Below are 17,361 nucleotides of genomic sequence, written 5' to 3'. Positions count from 1 at the left end.
ATTGTGATATATTCAGCAACAATGGTCAACATTACTAACTGCATAGTGGCCCCTCACCCATTATGGAGGAGCTAAGGAGCCAGCCCAGTGAAACAGTGAGCACTCCCTCAGCTGCTTTATCCAGCTAACGGAGTGCTCCTGGGCTGGCTGAACTGTCAAAGGGAAACACTGTTTCCCTTTGACAGTTCAGTTTAGTTCCCCAGCCGCACATGCTCACTGAGCCATGCAAGTGCTGGGGCGTTTTGCTTCGCCAGCATTGCATAGCTCATTGGAAATGCTGGCTGGGGCACTGCATGTCTGTATGTCCGAGGGGGAGCTCCTGCGCCTCCTCGCACATACGGACAGAGCAGCTGGAGCAGCACCCACACACAGGCCAATGCAGAAGGTACGTTTATGTTCATTGTTTTTATTTAAACATGTGTATGGATGCGTTATGAGTGAGTGTATGGTGATGGATGCTCATGTGAATGATAGAGTGATTGCTGTATGAATGTGCAGCGCCTTGCATATACACATAATCATGTTCATTGTGTTAGGACCAGTGGGGCCCAGGGGACAGGGATGGTATCTTTTTACCGGACATCTATCATTCAAAACCCTCTGCCTTGTCCACAAGGCTTTCTGGGGCCTCGGTCCAAAATACCTTCAGCTATTCCTCCGCAAATACCTCCCCTCTCGAGCTCTTCACTCCTCTACCTCCAACTCCCTCAGGGTCAGTCGTTTATCAAAGAAACGAGCTGGGGGTAGATCTCCGTCTTCGGCTGGGGCCTCCCTCTGGAACAGCGCCCTGCCACTCTAAAACTTGAGGAGAACCATCTTTCTTCCTGCACTTATCAGACCTACCCTGTCTGCTGCCTTAAACGTAGCACTTGCAAATTGCTGGCTGCACTACCACTGTTTGTTGCCTTTATTATTTATTTATTGTTATTTATCTGTTTCTCCTCTGCTTCGCACTTTCCACTTCTCCCCCCTTCCATGCACTTTTCCCCTCACACTTGCGCGTTCTCAATGTCACTGGGCCTAGTAAGATCGCTGTTTTATTCTCCTCTGTTCCCCTCCCTTGCCTTGTCACGCTCTGAAACACTTGTGTACGAGCGCGATAGAAATAAAATATCAATGCCTGCCCCCTGGACTCCCAGCAACAATTGCAAACTGTTTGGCTATTTACCCATTTTTTGTTAAAAGTATGCTCTACAATGCAACATTTTAACCTATTATTTAAAAAAAAATTCACAGGGGGAAACCCCCCCGAACCTCCCCTTAATGCCCCTCCGCTTAAAAAAGATTCACCAGCCGCCACTGGCCCTCAGACTGTGTTGGGAACGGGATGGGGGAACCGAGGGACTATGGTGGGAGCACAATGGGCGGGAACCATGGGATAGTGATGGGAGCAGAGTGGGGAGAGCCCTGGGTGTGTGATGGGGTGGGGAGAGACCAGCGACTGGGTAGGAGTGGGATGAGGGAGCCCAGCGACTTTGATGGGAGCAGGTGACGGCGCGCAATATATACTGTCCATTTGGCATTTCTGGGGGGTCCCGACCTGCCCAAATTTTGCTCAGGGGGGCCCTGGCCAAAAAAGTTTGAAGACCACTGCCCTAGCGGGACCCGGTATGCACGTCTGGTTTTCCCAGGCGTGCTTAACGTGTCCCGCAAGGGGACCTCGTAATGTGGTGGAACGGGTTGAACGGCGCCACAGCCTTTTACGGCGCTGTTTAACTCGTTCCGCCAGGGTCGTAATGAGGCCCAGTGTCTTATAAAATTCGGACAACATATCATTGATGTCCTGATCATGATTCACCATGTTCCCATTGGGCGTCTGGATATTAGTAATGGGGGTATGATGGCTTTCGGCTTTGAGCATCTGAGCCCGAAATTTCCCTGCCTTATTGTTTTCCCCATATCTACGACCCCGGGCTGGGGCGGCCATGTACTGGTTCTCCCGCTCAGCAAGTTTATTGAATTCACCCAATGTCATGTGTATGTCAGAAAGAGCTTCTTTGCTATGTGTAGTAGTGTATTTGAATTCAAGTAGTTCAAGCTTAGATTCCATTGTATCTAATTCTCTCCTGACTTATCTCAGTAGCCCAGTGAACTTGGCCATGATTGCGCCTCACACCCATACTTTGAATGTTTCCCATATAGTGGCATATCTGTCTACAGACCCTTTGTTTAGTTGAAAGAATTCCTCTATTTCGATATGCAGTGATTCACACACATGGAGGTCCCTTAGCATAGCGGGGGGCATTCTTCAGCGTTTAGCCCGCGGTGTAGTGTTGCGGATAGTTAGGGTGATCGATATTGGGGGAGTGGTCCAAGAGTGTGCGTGGATACATCTCATAGTTCAAGACCGTGCTTGAGAGGGTTGAGCTAATAAGCCAGTAGTCAATTCAGGACTCGGAATCATGTACTGATGAATAAAAAGTGAAGCTCTTTTCCCGGGGGTGTAGATGTCATGATGCCTGCCCCCGGATGACCAGACCAGGCCCAGCAGCCCCAGAAGCAGGCATCATGCCACTTGGAGCATGCCCAAAAGCCCCAGTTAGGGGCTGTTTGGGTGCAGTCCTGGAGCCTATGGCGCCAGGCTCATAAAGATAAAGTCAGTCCTGGCGCCATGGGCGCCAGGCTCATTATTGATAACTTACCTGAAGCATACCATGCTGCATACTCACCTGAGGCAGACCATGCTGCATGAAGACTCAAGCCAAATGAGGCTTAGGAGGGACTATTTTACTGAAGGGACTATTTTGTTACTTGGGTGGGGCTGTGGAAGAATACTTACCTTGATCTTCTTCCAAGGCTATTTAAACCACGCCCGGACAGCCACACGTGCTTCGCGTTATTCTGCTTGCTGCAGCGTAACGCTCACCGTGTTTTCAGCAGCTCCAGTCTTCAGCCATGCCCGCTTCAGTCCTGGGACTCCTGAAACAAGAAGAAAAGAAGGATAAAGGTTAGAACAGGAGTTTTAACTTTAATCCTTACCTGAATCCTGATCCATTTCGCCACGGAACTGAAAGACAGAAGTCTTTGAAGCATTGCTTCGCATTCCTACGGCACCGCGCTGAACTCACCTGCTCGGCGGTACTTCAGCATTCCATCACGCTCTCTCCATCTCGCGGCCGCCCTCCGACACCTAAGGAGACAAAGACAGCAAAGTGAGCAAGGGGACTCTCTAAGGCTATACAAGCTACCCCCAAGGACTTACCAGATTTACCACGGGAGGTACTCACCTTATCTCGGGTTGGCGCAGTTAACTCTGCTTCATCGCCGTACCCCAGCCCCTAAGGGGAAAACCACAATAGACTTACCTGAATCTTACCGAGTGCATTTGGAAATCTTTGAGTGGATTAATCGGCAACCTGCAAGGAATCGGACAGAGTGAAGATCAGACATTTGAACTCTTATGAACAATTGGACTTTAGAGTCAATACTGGAACTCACCAATTCCTCTATGCCAGTGAAGTAACTGGTCATCAACGCGCCCCTGCGGTCGACGCAGGATGGAGAGCTCATCCTTCCAAACTATCAGGTGAGACTAAGGAGTGGACATCAAGAGTGATCTGTGGGAAGACAACGGGAGTGGGGAAGGTGGGTTGACACTCAATTCCACGGGTGGTTAACTCCTCTTCTCCTTTGCAGAAGAATATTCTTGCGAGCCAGACAAACTAGGCTGAGCGGGCCAGTCCAGTCAGTCATCTCGGCGCTACACGTCACGCTGGTGGAAACAACAGCGGCCCAGTTCCGTTCGCCGCCACCGTGGGAACCAGGTGAGCGTAACAGAATGCGAAGCCTACCCACAAATACCCACCTGGGCGTCATGGAGACCTCGGAAACTGATCAGTTGGCCCAATTATTAGTGGAATTAAGGGCCGAAGTGCATTCCGCCCGCCAAGAAACCAATGCCCTCAGGAGGGAACTGATAGTGTCAAAAGAACGAACTGATGAGTTGGCCAGACAACTATTACAGAGCCAGGCTGGACAAACACCTCTACCAGGACTTGGGGCAAGTCCAGCTCCTGTACCATCGAGTAACTCGGTGCAGATAAATTTACCTGGAGCCGTTCCTTTGGCTCTGCCTGAACGCTTTGCCGGAGACCCAAAAGGGTTTGCAACATTCATGAATCAAAGCCGCTTGCACTTTTTATGTAGACCTGGAGCTTTCCCAAACGATCAGGCCAAGGTAGCCTTTGTACTGTCATATCTCAGCGGCAGTGCAGCGGATTGGTCCATTCCACTAGTTAACCAGGATGACCCGATTCTTCGAGATTTCCAGGGTTTTCGAACAAGCATGGAAAGACTATTCGCCCGACACTCCCGAGGACATGCTTTGGACAACAAACTTTTATCCCTACGCCAAGGTAACCAGGATCTTTTATCTTACATTGCAACTTTCAATAGATTAGTAGTGGAAACCGAATGGCCTGAAGCCAAGCGAATCACATTATTCCATCGAGGACTTCGGGGAGAACTCAAAGATGTTTTGGCCCAAATCGTGAACCCGCCTCAAGACTGTGCTGAATATATAGATCTAGTGGTCCAGCTCGATCACAGACTTCAAACCAGGAAGGCTGACCGAACCAAGTTTGAGAACAGGGTGTTGGTTAAAACCCACGTAAGCTCCAAGGGAGTAAATGTCTCAGAACCTATGCAAATCGGGGGGGTTAAAGGACCCTTAACCCAAAAGGAGAGAGATAGAAGACGGCAACTGCAATTATGTTTATATTGCGGAACTACTGGTCATTTTCTTCGGAACTGCCCTGTAAAACCACCCAAGAAAGTTATAGGAGCAGCAGACGAAAACCATGTGAAATCTGACTCGGGAAACGACCACGCCCGGCAAGCGTAGAGGTCCGCTTGCCGAGCTTAAAGAAGGACACTCTGACCTCGCATTTCACCATACCCATGGTCCTTGTAGATCCAGAGCAGCCATCACGCATGCACGCGGTAAAGGCGTACGTAGACAGTGGAGCCATAGGAAATTACTTGGACTGGGAATTGGCTACCAGGATGAATCTATCTCTCACCCGCAAGACCACGGCCGATGTTGTCACCACTGTAGATGGAACGGAAATTGCCTCTGGACCCGTAACTCATTCCACTGCAGAGATGACATTGCTGAGTCAAGATGGGCATCGAGAGGCTATGATGTTTGACTTAATCAAGGCCCCACAGTTTCAGCTGATACTGGGGATACCTTGGTTGGAAAAACATAATCCTTGTATTGATTGGCGAGAGAAGAGACTAACCTTTCCAGAATGTGCTCACACCTGCTACCCAAGGAAAACTCAAAACTCAGTCCTGGCCCCAGTAATTCCAGTAGCCATACAATTACCTGTTGAATACCAAGACTTTCAGGATGTCTTCCAAAAGGAACAGGCAAACACCTTACCACCTCACAGATCGTATGATTGTCAAATAGATCTTGTACCTGGAGCACAACCACCTTGCAGCAGAATCTATGCCCTTACGGAACCCGAAAATATCCATTTGCGCCAGTACCTAGACCAGTACCTTGCTAATGGCTTCATTCACCCGTCCAAGTCCCCTGCATCTTCAGCTTTGTTCTTCGTACCGAAAAAGGAAGGCGACCTTAGAACATGTATAGACTACCGCGCACTGAATCAGATAACCATCAAGAATCGATAGCCACTGTCTTTGATCCCCGAACTACTAGACCAGGTGAAGGACGCTTGTATATACACGAAACTAGACCTTCGGGGGGGCATATCATCTGGTACGTGTCAAAGAGGGTGACGAAATGGAAGACTGCTTTTCGCACCAAGTACGGACTATTTGAGTACCAGGTGATGCCCTTCGGACTATGCAATGCACCAACAGCCTTCCAGTTCTTCATGAACGATGTCCTCCGAGAGCATATCAACGTTTGTGTGGCCGTTTACATCGACAACATCTTAGTATACTCTTTATCAGAATCTGAGCATGTAAAACACGTCCGAGCAGTCCTAGAGAAGTTACGCCAGCATATATTATATGCTAAACTGGAAAAGTGCATCTTCCACACTAAGGAAGTGGAATTCCTTGGATTTATTCTGACCCCGAGAGGAATCCGGATGAATACACGAAAAGTGGATGCCATTCTTAATTGGCCTTCGCCAAGTTCAATCAAAGGAGTTCAAAGCATGCTTGGCTTTGCCAATTTCTACCGCAGGTTTATCCCAGACTTCTCACACATCGTACATCCCATTACAACGCTATTGCGAAAAAACAAACGCTTTGTGTGGACAGAGGAAGCCGAGAACGTCTTCCAAGAGTTAAAAGCTAAATTCACATCTGCTCCCATATTAAGACACCCGCGCCCCGAGCTTCCCTGCATAGTGGAAACAGATGCATCCAGTTCAGCCATGGGAGCAGTCCTTTCCCAAAAGGATCCCGAAACTAACCAGCTTCACCCAGTGGCGTTTTGGTCAAGAAAATTTTCAGCCCCCGAATTAAACTATGCCATAACCGAAAAGGAGCTGCTGGCCATCAAGTCCGCCTTCAAGGCTTGGCAGCACTATCTACTGGGTGCCAGACATACCATCACGCGCATCACCGATCACTGCAACTTACAATACCTAAAGACAGCCAAAGCCCAATCTTCGCGCCAACTCCGTTGGGAATTGTTCTTCGCCGAGTTTGATTTTGTAATAACCTATCGACCAGGTTGTAAGAATGGTAAAGCAGACGCCTTGTCCCGGATTGGAATGGGAGAAGCAGATATAACTTTAGAACCCGTACCCATAATTCCGGAACAGAAAATCCTTGGCCTGACATCCATACAGACACTGGAGGACATTCAAAACAAGATCCACCAACTCTTTGATTCCGTTGCCCTACAGGACTGGGCAAAGAAAGGTCCAGAGTACTCTGTCATCGATGATTTACCTTATTACCAAGGCCGGCTATTTTTACCGCAAAAGGAACTACAGGAACTTGTCATTTCCCATTACCATGACACCTTAATAGAAGGGCATCAGGGTATTGCAAAAACCGAAGCTAAAATTAGGAAGCAATTTTGGTGGCCCACCTGGCGAAAGGATGTCAAGTCATTTGTCATGTCTTGTGGCATTTGCGCACAAAATAAAGGACAAAAGAAAAAACCTGCTGGATTATTGCAACCATTAGACATACCACCTACCCCTTGGCATACCTTGTCATTGGACTTCATCACGGATTTACCCCCGTACCAAGGTTACAATACCATTCTAGTTATTGTAGATCTTTTTTCTAAAATGGCCCACTTCATTCCTTTAAAAAGGATACCTTCAGCTTCAATCCTGGCCAAGGAATTCCTTGAAAATGTTGTTCGCCTGCATGGCTTTCCTTCAGTGTTAATTTCAGATCGGGGCAGTCAATTCATTTCACATTTTTGGAGGAAATGCTGCCAACTGGCACAAATTGATGTTAGGCTTTCGACCAGTCACCACCCTCAGACCGACGGTCAAATGGGGAGGACCAACCAGACTCTCGTTGTATGCTACATCAGTCTGAGGGGAATTGGAAAGACATTCTGTGGATCGCAGAGTATGCGTACAATAATTCCGTACACTCAGGAACTGGACAAAGTCCTTTTTTTACCATTTATGGGCACCATCCTCGAACCTCGAATTTGGACTCACCCCAGCATTTAGAGATGCCCGCAGTGGACCATCTCCACGCTGTTATTACACAAGCCTTTAAAGAAGCAACCATCCATTTGCAAAAGGCTAAGGAAAAATACAAAAAGGATGCGGATCAGCACAGAAGTGAAGCTCCTCAATACCAAATAGGGGACCAAGTATGGTTAGCCACTAAGCACTTACCACTCAAGGGGACTCGGACCTTTAACCCCAGGTATTTGGGACCTTTTTCTGTCAAGGCAATTATTAACCCAGTGGCCGTCGAGTTGGACCTACCTGCTCATATGCGAATCCATCCCTTCTTCCACGTGTCTCTTTTGAAGCCAGTGCAACCAGGAACTAGGCTAACGACTCCACCTGAACCTATCCTCATAGACGGGGAGCCCGAGTTCGAAGTCAAGAATATTTTGGACTTAAAAAGAGTGAGATCAAAACTCTTTTACCTAATTGATTGGAAATGTTATGGTCCGCAGGAAAGGTCTTGGGTACCTAGTGACCACGTGCATGCACCTCGTTTAGTGAAGAGGTTCCATCAGGAATTTCCAGACAAACCACGGCCAAGGGAGAGAACGACTTTAGGAGGGGCCTTAAGGGGGAGTTCTGTCATGATGCCTGCCCCCGGAAGACCAGACCAGGCCCAGCAGCCCCGGAAGCAGGCATCATGCCACTTGGAGCATGCCCAAAAGCCCCAGTTAGGGGCTGTTTGGGTGCAGTCCTGGCGCCTATGGCGCCAGGCTCATAAAGATAAAGTCAGTCCTGGCGCCATGGGTGCCAGGCTCATTATTGATAACTTACCTGAAGCAGACCATGCTGCATACTCACCTGAGGCAGACCATGCTGCATGAAGACTCAAGCCAAATGAGGCTTAGGAGGGACTATTTTACTGAAGGGACTATTTTGTTACTTGGGTGGGGCTGTGGAAGAATTCTTACCTGGATCTTCTTCCAAGGCTATTTAAACCACGCCCGGACAGCCACACGTGCTTCGCGTTATTCTGCTTGCTGCAGCGTAACGCTCACCGTGTTTTCAGCAGCTCCAGTCTTCAGCCATGCCCGCTTCAGTCCTGGGACTCCTGAAACAAGAAGAAAAGAAGGATAAAGGTTAGAACAGGAGTTTTAACTTTAATCCTTACCTGAATCCTGATCCATTTCGCCACGGAACTGAAAGACAGAAGTCTTTGAAGCATTGCTTCGCATTCCTACGGCGCCGCGCTGAACTCACCTGCTTGGCGGTACTTCAACATTCCATCACGCTCTCTCCATCTCGCGGCCGCCCTCCGACACCTAAGGAGACAAAGACAGCAAGGTGAGCAAGGGGACTCTCTAAGGCTATACAAGCTACCCCCAAGGACTTACCAGATTTACCACGGAGGTACTCACCTCATCTCGGGTCGGCGCAGTTAACTCTGCTTCATCGCCGTACCCCGGCCCCTAAGAGGAAAACCACAATATACTTACCTGAATCTTACCGAGTGCATTTGGAAATCTTCGAGTGGATTAATCGGCAACCTGCAAGGAATCGGACAGAGTGAAGATCAGACATTTGAACTCTCATGAACAATTGGACTTTAGAGTCAATACTGGAACTCACCAATTCCTCTACGCCAGTGAAGTAACTGGTCATCAACGCGCCCCTGCGGTCAACACAGGATGGAGAGCTCATCCTTCCATCTCCTTAGTCAGGTGAGACTAAGGAGGGGACATCAAGAGTGAACTGTGGGAAGACAACGGGAGTGGGGAAGGTGGGTTGACACTCAATTCCAAGGGTGGTTAATTCCTCTTCTCCTTTGCAGAAGAATATTCTTGCGAGCCAGATAAACTAGGCTGAGCGGGCCAGTCCAGTCAGTCATCTCGGTGCTACACGTCACGCTGGTGGAAACAACAGCGGCCCAGTTCCGGTCGACGCCCCCGTGGGAACCAGGTGAGCGTAACAGTAGTTCCCGCCATATATCTACCATGGACATTTGTTGCATTATCTGCCGTATGGGCAATGCAGTCTTGGTTAGGGATCGGAAGGAAGTTGAGGACTGGTCAAGGGCCACGTCGAGGATCGTATTGAAGTCTGCCCCCCAAATTACTGCTGCATCATCAGCAGTGGTTAACATGTTATGTATGGTGCTGTAGAAATCGGGGTCATCAATGTTGGGACCATATCTGTTGACAATAACCACCTCTCGTTCTGCCATCTCCCCCCAGATCAAAACATATCTCCCTTGGGCATCTATTCTGGTATCTCGGAGCCGGAATCCCAGTTTAAGATGTATCAGAGTGAGAACCTCCCTAGAATGGGATGAGTATTTGATATAATGGGCCTCATTACACGGACGGCGGTAAGGGTTAACGGTCACCGTTAATGGCAACGGTGACCGTTAACCCTTACCGCCGTACTACGAGGTCCCTTTGCGGGTTGGAGGATTTAACGCCTGCTTCTTGCAGGCGTTAATATCCAACCCGCTAAGGGACCTCGGAGCTAATTACGGCACCGCAAAATTGCGGTGCCGTAATTAGCGCCTTCCCCATTTCCATAGAGCCCTATGGGGCAGAAATGGGAATGGGGAAGGGCAATGGCGGAAAGGGGATTTACCGCCCCTCCAACCTTGGAATGGGGCGGTAAATCCCCTTTCCGCCAAGGCGGTGCCGGTATTTTACCGGCATGAGCCATGGCGCTAATAGCGCCATGGCTCACTGCCTACCGTGTAATGAGGCCCAATGTCTTAGTGGGCCCCATCTCTGGAGAAAGTTAGTACAGACTTGACCAAGTGCATGTGTCTCTTGTAGTAGTATGACCTAAGGGTTATATCTGATAACATATGCTGCTGTTTTCTGGGCCTTTATCGGGTCGTTGAGGCCACAGATGTTCCATGAAAGGAGTTTGGTGGTTATGCCCCTATCAACCTGCGCCATAGTCCTCCTTTGTCATAGTTCTGTAACTTGGGCTATGAGTGCTTTCAGCGATTGCAGCTGTGTTTGATGAAACTAAACTCTCTGATTTTAAACATATGCCAGTTGTGGCCAAACTTTGTACCCAACCCCCACCCCCTCCCGCACCATCAACCCCAACCAGATGATGTATCCCATTCCCCATAACCTATGGAACTCTCCAGAGGGTTGCTCATTGCAGCCGCATGGCCTCCATCAGCAGTGGCTCTTAATCCCATCTTTCACAATTATCATCAATTGGAGCCATTCAACTCTGCTGGAGGCCCCACAGCACGTAAAAGGATAGCGGTGTAGAACCTGCTCAATCAGCAGGGCCTAGTCTTGACCGGTTCGTAGGATCTCCTTTGTGTCTGGACACTGGTCGGAAAATCTGGATAGATGTACACTCGTTTTCCTCTTAGTGTAGGGTACCTTTTTCTCTGGACAGCCTCAAGATTGTGTCTCTGTCTCAGTAGTTGAGTAGACGAGCGATGATCGTACGAGGTGGCGCCCCAGGTTTGGGTGGTGGTGCCAGGGTGTGATGTGCCCTTTCAACAAAGAACTGATCTGAAAAGGATTCTGTGCCCAAAACTGTTTTCAGCAGGTTTTCCACATGTCGCTCCATCGGTCCCTTACAGAAGGATTATGAAATCCTGACAATCTGAATGTTGTTCCTCCTGGATCTCGATTCAAGGTCCTTGCATTTAGGGCCGTGGGCATTGGAGATTCCGTAGCTGGGAGCACAGGGGCTGTGGACCAAAGTTACTCATGTGTCCAGCGTGTTCTTCTGGCGTGCTGGCTTGCATTGGAGCTGAGTGCGGACCTCTAGTTGTGGAGACATAAGCCCCTGGTAGTATCAGGTGCTGCCGGGCCACTCCGCCAGTCTCCCACACCCAGCACAAATGTATGGGTCTTCAAGGGGATTTCAACTTTCTGGACCCTTCCCGGACGGGTTGTATCCTCCCACGCACTATGTGAACATGGGAAACTGCCCAGTTAATATTAGCTACCCCCTTGTTGTGTGGGGCACGTACCTTCGTAGTGTTCGCGGGCCGTGTCCCACTTTTCCGATGTGGTTGCGACTTGCTGTTCACCGTGCCCGGCCCTCCTTCTCCTTGTCTAAGGGTCTGTGTCCGGATTGTTCCCTCCTCTGGTCTCTGCGGCATTGCTCGGAGGGCACGGGTTGTGCCAGGACGCTAGCCGAGAGCCAGCAGGTGTCCCCATGGGGAGGGCGGCATGCCCACCGACGCGCTGGGTTGGGTATCAGAAGGATCCCACGGGCGATACTCCACTTGGTCCAGAATCTGCCATAAGAAAATGCAAGTCGCCTCTGTTGTAGAGGCACGAAGTGAGCGGGCACCACTGTGTTAATGAGCAAGAGTCAGTGCTCCTCCCCCGCACTGCTCTGTGATGGTCGTGCAGCCACAGTGTGGCGCCGGCTCTCCCTGGATCAATGCGTCCGCTCACAGCAAGTGAGCCCGCCCGCCTCTTCTAAATGTGCTGCGAATTTCATAGTGCCACTGTAGTTTTCGCCCAAATCTGCTCAGGGTGTGCTGTGTATGTTAAGGCGCTGGGCAGGAAGGTTATTTCCTGTTGCTCCGGCTCCAAGTAGGATTCATTTAATAACAGGATATTCGAGGGATCAGAGCTCTCTGATCAGGCGGCCATCTTGATTGCACACAACAGTGCCCCCCCTTCTCCCGGGGCTATCTTTTTTAAAGTAAGCAGGGAAGTGAAGCCTAACTCACTGTGAATCGCTTCGATAGAAGTAGACTTTGATAATCCCAATGTAGCATGCCAGATGGTGCCCTCCAGCTTTGGAAGTGAATTCACCTTACTGTTTGTATATACCTCCATCTGAAGTGGGAGAATGGAAGAACAGGCTCCCGCCCTTCCCCTCTCGCGCTTGGCCTAGAGGATCACGGCCTAGACACCCGCCACGAGAGGAGTTTACCTATCTACCAGACGACCAAATACCCTGGTACAGGAACATGCGGATGTGCCCACCTACCTGCCCAGCAGCCCGCCCTGCCCATGCCGACACCTGCGGCATGGATCAACTCGACTAAACCTACACGTCGTTAGAGATGCCATGACGACCTAGCCAACGGTCAGCACACCTGTGCAAACATGCACACCGGACACTCCCACACCAATCCACACGACGAACATACTCAGTGCTATGACGTAGGCGACAGACATACCCACGGACGTGCATCTTTATTATTTTCAACATAGGCTCTCAAAATGCAGAAACGCAAGACGCATAATGAACTTATCTAAAAAGGCTTGCTCACGCTTCTTCTAAGAACCATGTACCATAATGAAGAATATAACGGAGACACGATACTGAGGATAGAGCAATATGATACCGTAACCTAAAGCGCTCTGCATCAAACGGTTCCACCTATTCACCAGGCCCAAGTAGGCCGCAAGCAAAAGCTTCCATGAACATTGAATGAGCAAGAGCTCGGTTGCTGACCCTGCAGAATGAGCCCGGCGAAAGCACACCGCCAAGGGCACGATGTTGCAATCTCGCACGCCGCAAGCCGACGCCAAGGTCGCACCTGCAAGATAAACCAGGCACACAGTGGGAAAAACAATATTAATTGTGCTGAATTCTGCCTCAAACACGGTCCCACCTCACGTGACAAAGCCAAACCTGACAGGATGCCAAGCCCAGGAGGAAGGAGACGCCTGAATCCCACGTTTCAAGACACAGGCAGATACAATTAAAAGACTCATTGAACATCTGCAGCAGTGGGAGTAGTCGACCTCCCAACATATGAATAAATCCTCACATTGTTTACACCTACCCATAGTAAAACATTGTTGCAAATGACAGGTGCACCGCGAGCTGGGAACAGCGATAGTCCCAGACTGGGAGGCTCGCGAGCGGACCAATCAGAACATGGGGCTCTTATCACTGACGCCATTAACATTGACCAATCCTCAGAGGTCTTCATGTAACAATTTTCATGTATCAAATTGAAGGGACAGCCCAAGTATATCACCTGACTAACCCTCAACCACTAACACCGTTCTCTATATGTATGCTATACTAACCCTACCACTCGAGTAACAAATCCAGAGTGGAAATAGGTTTTTTGCTAAACTTTGTAAGGTGACGCAAGTAGCGCGTCATACTAAGGTAAAAAGGGCCTGCGAGCCCCACGATTGTGTGTGTGTCAGGACGGACGCGTACGATCCTTGACCCATCCCTGCCGTTTTGTCTAATAAACAGCAGAGTCACCTTGCTTCTTGCGTGTGTCTCATACTCTATCTCTTTTGGGATATACGGGAGGAGTTGGGGCCTCCCTGCCCGGAGGTCTACGGACGGCCCGGCCGACCCCGGCAGAATTTCCCCCCGACAAGTTGGAGGCACTGCTGAGATCTGTTTAAGATCTGTTTTTTTTTTATTTTTTTTTAATTTTTCCAGGTACTCCCGTTGCGAGGAGGCCCGGCGGCACGGCCCCCTCTGCCGTTGCCCCCTTCTGAGGACTACAGGACCATTGCGGAACTGCGAGAAGACCGGACAGCGCAATCCGGATATTGGCCTTCGGGAGCCGGTTGAGAAGTATCCCGCCCGCGGTTGGCGAGTGTCCAGACATGGTCCAGACGAGGGGAGGTGGCGAGCCGCTTGGAGGGGTGCACGCAGTCGAGCGGCCCCGCATCAAGAGAACTTGGTGAGCATGCCACGCACAACAAGCAATGTGAAATTGTGAGGGAGGGGGGAGGAATTCAATACGGGAGGTGGGAGGTGTTGCACAGGTGCGCGGCGAAGGTTTGACAATTTAGTGTTGGCAATGAAATGAATGGTAGCCGAACGAGTGCGAGAGCAGTCGGCTACGTTACGCGAGAGAGGGGGGTGGAGCACGAAAACATCACGTGCGGCCGCTCGTAGACACTGATTGGCCTAGGTCGCGACTACGTGTAAGGGTGTGTTTGTGTGGTTTCCTACGATTTGGCATTTATTGATCAATGAGTAGATGAGGATCCCTATTGTTCGAGCAAGAAACTCGATAGGTAGATGACGTTTGACTGTAGGCGGTAGCTAGTTAGTTGCCCAATACGGAAGATAATTGGCTGGTTAAGCCCTCCTGTCGAGGGGCGTATCACACGCGAGGCGACGCAGTGTGCGCAGTCCGATTATATTATTGATTACCTTGTTCCAGGAGTGACAGGAAGACAGCTGTGAGGTTAACGGGGGTAGATTGCAAGTGTATTTTGGACTTAAAGAATATATGAAGAACTTACCAGTAGTTCGAAGAGATCGGTGACGTCACTAGTAGGGCTTTCATAGGATATCCCGAGCACAAGGCATCTTTCTTTCTGAGAGTGGTGGGGAAGAGAACTGTGGTAAGGGAGTGGAAACGGAGATAAATGGTAATGAGTTGATCGGGGAAAGGCGAAACGGGGGACGTGGCTGCGCACGGAGAACGCCGGCCACGGCAAGTGTAGAAGAAGGAGGAGGAGCAAATGAAAATAGGACGACTGTATAAGAACGTCACAAGGGGTACGCAGCCGCAGGGGGCTACGTGCGCCTCAGCCGCAGGGGGCCGTAAGGGTGTTGTGTAAAGGAAGAAAGAAAGAAGAAAATATACAAATGTAAATACTATATTTAAATAATTTTCCTTAGCGGACTATCGCAAGTCCCCAAATTTACGGGGCCAGGTAAAGGTATAAGGCTGTGTATTGTAAGTGTTAGTAAGATAATAGCTACCAAATAGTGGAAGGATAACAAGTGAAGCGCTACTATGTCATCTGTGTATGACATAGTAAGATCTGTGATCTTACTATGTCATACGGGACAGGATCGGGAGGGTGGGGGAACACCCTCCCTACCCCACTACAACACATATGTACAACACTGTCACCCCATAGGGAGAAACTGATCAAGTATAGCATAGAATGGACACAGGGGACGGACAACAAAATGATAACACCATGGCCGCCTAATGGTAGCTTCGATCCATATACCCAACATTCACTATTAAACCATCTGCATAATACATACAAAGGGAAGAAGTTGACACACCACGTGGAGGTGTTTAACTTATGGAGGATGTTCCAAGGGTCCCGACCAGGACCAAATGGAATGTTCACTGTGGGGGAAATACCGGAAGAAAAAGAGATTAAGGAGGAAGGAGAGAATGGGAAAAAGGGGAGTGAAGACCCAAAGAACACGGGGACCGGACAAGAGGGAGGAGAAAAGAATAATAACTCAAAAGAAAATGAAATAAAAAAGGAACAGAGCAACGATATACCCCTAGCAAAGGTAGTGAAAACAGAGGGAGGGGGGTTGTACCCTTTAAGAGAATTAGGAGAAATAGAAAGAGGACAGTTAAGGGCGGCTGAGGGGTACTCGAACCCGGCATACAGCCCGCCACCATATGTGGCTCATAGGAAGATGCCAGCAGGGGAGGGGAGGACTGGAGAAGAACAAACTGTGGAAATAGGACATGATGAGTGGGTAGCTGCGCAGATACTATTAAAATTACGAGGTTCATTAACAGGAGAAGAGAAGGAGGTAGTAAGGAAAATAGACGAGGATAATACCAGGGAGAGTGGAATGAGAGGGGAAGAGCTGTTACGACAAAAGGAAGAGATTTTGGAGGAACGACTAGCAGAGTTAAGGGATGAGCAGAATGAACTGATCAAACAGCTTGAGAGGGAGGAAAGAGAGAGAGCGAGGGAAAGGAAAGAAGGTAAGAACGAATTGGAAAAAATAAGGGAACGAACTGAGGAGCAAAGGAGAGAAGCTGAAAGGGTAAAAGCAGCAGCAGAAAGGGTATCAAGAGCAGTGCTACGAGAGAGGAAAAGGGAAGAAGAAGAGAAAGAAAAAGAAATGGCAATGTGGAAGAAGAGATTACTATCAGAAACGACTAAGAAATACGAAGAAGGGAGGGTGATAGAGAGTATATTAGAAAGGGAGAGGGTGAGATGGGAAAGGAAGAAAGAGGATGAAAGGATATTGGAAAAGGTGAGTAGTGAAGTAATGGAGGAATTAAAAAGGAAAAGGGAGGAAATTGGTAGAGAGATAGAGGAGAGAAATGAAGGGGAAAGAGAAGATAGGAGAAGGGAGAGTGAAGTAAGGGGGTATGTATATAGAGACACAGAAGTAGCAACAACATCAGCGCAAAGGGGAGCGGTTGGTAAAGGAGAAAAGGGAGAACCGGACCTAATAGACTTAAAAACAGTAACAATCAAGGGGAAAAAGACAGAGTGGGGGCTGCCGTTTATGAATGACTTTTGTAGTGAGGAAGAAGAAGGAATGGAGAAGGAAGGAAGAAACAGTGAAAGGGAAAGTCTAGATAAACTATACACCACCCGGACCAATACAGACTCACCATGGATCTGTAGGAGAAAGGATGAACTGGAGAGAAGTGAGGAGGAAGAGCAAGGAATAGCGGAAAGACAGACACATGAAGCCACACCGTCACCATCACACCCTCTCCCATCCCACCCTACATGCTCAACCACCTCACGCTCATTACGTACAATCAAACTTGCACCCTTCACAAACGAACTGACACCCTATGCAGGTCGGCTTAGAGACCTCCCTAGACGCAGGCAGGAAGGACGAATACACACGCCAACATTAAATACAGGAAATTATGGAAGAAGGGGAAAAGATGGAGAAGAAAGAGTTACGAGCAGGGGAAATACGGACGAAATTGACAATGTAGGAGAGAGGGAAGAAGAGGAGGGGTGTGAGGACTCGATTTTATGGAACCCAAGGGGTAAAACGAGACACAACTTAATGCCACTTCTGGAGAGGGGAGGGGTTAGACCACAGTACGTCCCTTGGAAGCATACAGACAAAG

This window comes from Ambystoma mexicanum, chromosome 2p (genome assembly GCF_040938575.1).
Source record: "Ambystoma mexicanum isolate Mex_15411 chromosome 2p, UKY_AmexF1_1, whole genome shotgun sequence".
NCBI lineage: Eukaryota > Metazoa > Chordata > Amphibia > Caudata > Ambystomatidae > Ambystoma > Ambystoma mexicanum.
Note: the sequence above shows the minus strand (reverse complement) of the source record.